The sequence below is a fragment of the Leptonychotes weddellii genome, chromosome 6 (genome assembly GCF_054177405.1).
Source record: "Leptonychotes weddellii isolate Sample4059 chromosome 6, ASM5417740v2, whole genome shotgun sequence".
NCBI lineage: Eukaryota > Metazoa > Chordata > Mammalia > Carnivora > Phocidae > Leptonychotes > Leptonychotes weddellii.
In genome coordinates, this window is record NC_138374.1 from 16,981,297 (window position 1) to 16,986,025 (window position 4,729).

The window sequence follows — 4,729 nt, forward strand, 5'->3', positions numbered from 1 at the left end:
TATATGTTAAGAAAAAAAAAAGAAGAAGATAGCAGGAGGGGAAGAATGAAGGGGGGTAAATCAGAGGGGGAGACGAACCATGAGAGACGATAGACTCTGAAAAACAAACTGAGGGTTCTAGAGGGGTGGGGGGTGGGAGGATGGGTTAGCCTGGTGATGGGTATTGAAGAAGGCACGTTCTGCATGGAGCAATGGGTGTTATGCACAAACAATGAATCATGGAACACTACATCTAAAACTAATGATGTAATGTATGGTGATTAACATAACAATAAAAAAATTTTTTTAATTTGTATAAAAAAAGAAGAAAAAGAAATATTTGTTAAGGGGCGCCTGGGTGGCTCAGTCAGTTGGGCATCTGCCTTCAGCTCAGGTCGCGATCCCGGGGTCCTGGGATCGAGCCCCGTGTCCGTCTTCCTAATCAGCAGGGAGTCTGCTTGTCCCTCTCCCTCTGCTGCTCCCCCTGCCTATGCTTTCTCTCACTCTCTCTCCCACTCTCTGTCAAATAAATTAATTAAAAAAAAAAAAAGAAAGAAATATTTGTTGAATAAGGAGTGGGAACTAGGAGGTGACCCACCAAGGCAAGATGTTTTAGAACAGACATCCATATAAAAATGCCTTTTCCTTCAGCTAAGTTTCACCATGATTGATTTTTTTCACAACTTTTCTGTTTTCCAGGGAAAATGTAATGTTGAGCAAAAATGGTTTTGTAAGAGTGTCCATTCTGGCTTATTTGATTATATAATTAAAAGCCAATTATTGGGGCGCCTGGGTGGCTCAGATGGTTAAGCATCTGCCTTCGGCTCAGGTCATGATTCCAGGGTCCTGGAATCGAGCCCCACATGGGGCTCCTGGCTCAGCAGGGAGCCTGCTTCTCCTTCTCCCTCTGCCTCTCTCCCTGCTCATGCTCTCTCTCTCTGTATCTCTGTGTCTCAAATGAATAAATAAAATCTTTAAAAAAAAAATAAAAATAAAAATAAAAAAATTTAAAAAGCCAATTATTTTCCATTGTTTATGGCCAAAGGCTAGATTGTAGTCAGTGATATGAGCAATATTATATAGAGAGCGCAGGATAATGTAAAACTTTGGTGAAAAGCTAATTATGGGCCAATAAATTCACATCACTGAAGAGCTGAAATTTTTAGGACTTTATTTAAAAACAATAAGAAGGGCTCGCCTATATCTTCACAAAATTTAATGAATCAGGCTTTAGTTAATGATCTACATATTAGCCAAGGTCTGAATGTGAGATGCAACATCTTTTATCCCTTAAGGTAATTGTATACTCAAGAAATGTGCCTAATTAGCTAATGGACTGGTCTCTGGCATTGACATTTCCAAGGATAAATTCTAAAAGGGAAATAAGTTTGCTGGGAAGGAGGAATGTGCAGTTATACAATATAAGAAAAATATCTAGTTCAAGCTCTTTGTAAGCATAAGATGTAATCTTGTATGTTTGGATTTTTGTTTGTTTTAGTTTTTATTTAATTTATTATTGTTAATCACACAATTCATACATTCTTCTTTTTTGAGATTTTATTTATTTATTTGAGAGAGAGAGAGCCCAAGTGGGAGGAGGGCAGAGGGAGAAGCAGGCTCCCCAATGAGCAGGAAGCCTGACATGGGGCTGGATCCCAGGACCCTGAGATCATGATTTGAGCTGAAGGCAGACGCTTAACTGACTGAGCCACCCAGGTGACCCCAATTCATACATTCTTATAAAAATTCAAACAAATAATTCTATAAAAAGATCCCCTTTGCCACACCAAACTCACAGCCCTCTTCAAATATAATTTTATACAGTTTGGTGTATATACATCCAGATCTTATTATGTACATTTACATGTATTTATGTTCATATTTAGAATTATATATTTTTGTTTGGTTTGCTTGTTTTTACATTGTTTATTATCTTACAAATTGCTTTTATTTCAGGTGACAGCATGTCTTAGAGATCTATAACAGTACATATAAATCTACCCCATTCTTTTTCATTGCTGCATAATATTCCATAGAATAGATGAAATACTTCATTTAACTGTACCCTGATGGACAGTTAGTCATGTTCAGTTTGTCACTGTAATAAACAACATTGTGATGTGTACATTGCATTGTGGACACATGGGAATATTTTTCTAGGAAAATACTACTTTAAAATGGATTGTCAAATAAGAGGATATAAATACTAAATCTTGATAAACATTGTGAAATTCTTTTCCAGAAGAGGCTGCATCAATGTCAGTACCAAGGGCAGTATATAAAAGTCCTCATTATCTTCTTCTTCTTCCCCACAGCCTTTTACTACTTCTTCCTCCTTGTCTTCCAAATTTATGGGAGCAAAACTGATATTCCATTGATGTTTCATTTGTATTTCTCTGATTATAAGTGAAGTTTCATGTCTCTTCGTGTAGTTCTAGCTATTTGAATTTCTTTTTCTGTGAATTACCCACTCGTATTTTTGCCTTTTTCTTATTTATTAATAGAAAGTCCTTATATATTGAAAAAATATTTACCTGCTGGGCTGCAAGAAAATATTTGCAACATAAATATTATTATATTTTAACTTAATGTGCTTTGTTAGATCATTTGTGCCCAGGCCAGCCTCACCTCTGAGGAGCCCTCTCCTGTCCACTGCACAGGCCACAGGCCTGGGGACTGCCAGGCTGAGCCTTCACTGCAGAACCAGAGACTAGGGGAGGCCATGTAAGGAGGTCCAGGGTGGTAGGAGGAGTGATAGGCAGCGCAGCCAGGCTGCCTGGAGTAGGAAGGTGTCTGAGTGGCCAGCCCCTCGCCAGGGGCCTGCGAAAGACACCCTCCTACATTGCACACAGCCACCACTCAGAAAGCTCCAGCCACTGGAAGGACCCGGCTGCATAGGCCAGGCCAGCAAGGAGGCCACAGAGAAGCTGTAGGAAGGGTGGCTCAGCGCTGAGCAGCGGTATCTAGTCAGCAGCCACAATGACAGTGCCCCTGGGGCTGTCTAGGCTGGTAACCCAGCCCCACCAGCATGGCCAGGTGCACAGGCATGGGGCTAGAGCCACCAGCTGCACTGGACCCGCAGAGGCCTGCGAGCCGCACAGCTATTAGCCCAACAGCTAGGGTGAGCAGGGCGGAGGTGTGCAGGAACTGCACAGTGCCCAGGTGGCCCTCCTGCAGCAGGCTCAGGAGCAGGCCAGGTAGGGCCATGAATCAGCAGTCAGTGTGCCTGCCAAGGGTCCAGCCGCGGCTCCGGGGCCAGCGCAAGATTGGGGCCAGCCCCCCACCAGCCACAGGCTGCTCAGCAGTGGCATCAGGAAGGAGGAGGCTAGAGGCAGTGCCAGGGACCGCAGAGCATGCCCCACACCCCCCTGAATGCCAGGTGGAGCCCCCAGCACAGAGTCAGGACTCCAGATCCCTGGTAAGGCTGGAGAGCCCAGAGCCCACTTGGCTTGCACAGGCACGTGACCCCAGCAGACCAGAGGGTGAGACATACCCTCCCCTGCCACCCACTGATTACTCTGCAGGTAATATAGACCCAGGTCCCTTCCCCTAGAGTTAATTTTGTATATTGTTTTAGATATGGATCTAATTTTCTTTTTTCTCAGATAGCTAGCCAATTGTCCCAAGTTCTTTCCTTCGTTACATGAAATGCTTTCTCTAGAATATATTTACCTCTAGCTTCTACTGAGTTCCACTTATCCCTTTTTATCTACTTCCATTCCAATACAGTATCCTGTTGGTTACTACAGCTTTATAGGATATTTTGATGTCTCATAAGCCATATCTCCATCACTGTTTTCTTTTTCTTAAAAAAATTGACTTACTCTTGTACATTTTCTACCAAACAAGGATTTTAGAATTAATTTGTCAAATTCCAGAGAAATTTGACTGGGAATGCAACTAAATTTTTAGATTAATTTATAAAGAATTTATTGAGGGGCGCCTGGGTGGCTCAGTTGGTTAAGCGACTGCCTTCGGCTCAGGTCATGATCCTGGAGTCCCGGGATCGAGTCCCGCATCGGGCTCCCTGCTCAGCGGGGAGTCTGCTTCTCCCTCTGACCCTCCTCCCTCTCATGCTGTCTCTCATTCTCTCTCTCGCAAATAAATAAAATCTTAAAAAAAAAAAAAAAGAATTTATTGAGTCTTCCTAAACACAAACATGGAATATTTCTATTTTATCAAGTCTTCTGTCTCTCAGTAAGCTTTATACTTTTCTTTATGTTTGTATCAGAAAATGATATTTTATAACTATCACTGGTGTACAGAAATAGATGATAGAGAGATGGAGTCCATCAAACTTGCTGAATTTTCTTGAGTGCTAATAGAAAATTCAAAGATTACCTGACAAACTACTTAGATTTTTGGATAAATCCCAATTACTATCAGCCGTATGTCTTTCTGTCTAGCAGCTATTACTTATTTTCCATGTCTTACTGCATTGTCTATTATCTTCATTAAAATGTTGAATAGTACTGATCATAGCAGCCATACTTCTCTTGTTCCTGATTTTAGTAAGAATGCTTCTAATATTTCAACATTAAGTGATATGTGTGTTTGAGGTACATAAGTTTTCATGTAATTTGTATCCCACAAGTAAAAGCAAACGTGTGTGTGTGTGCGCGCAGGCTTTAGTCTCACAGAAGGTATTGGAAAATAATTAATTTTATAAAGTTTCCTAACCTGCAGTCACATCATTTTAAGGAGCTGCCAAAAGCATTTTCTGAAGAGTGCCCTAGTTATGTCTCAAATT

At 41.4% G+C, this 4,729-nt stretch overlaps 1 pseudogene; it reads right to left on the minus strand.

Annotated features, from left to right (window-relative positions):
* Window positions 1–2,577: 2,577 nt before the first annotated feature.
* On the minus strand, window positions 2,578–3,801 carry LOC102729960 (rhomboid domain-containing protein 3 pseudogene; annotated as a pseudogene).
* Between the last annotated feature and the right edge of the window lie 928 nt (window positions 3,802–4,729).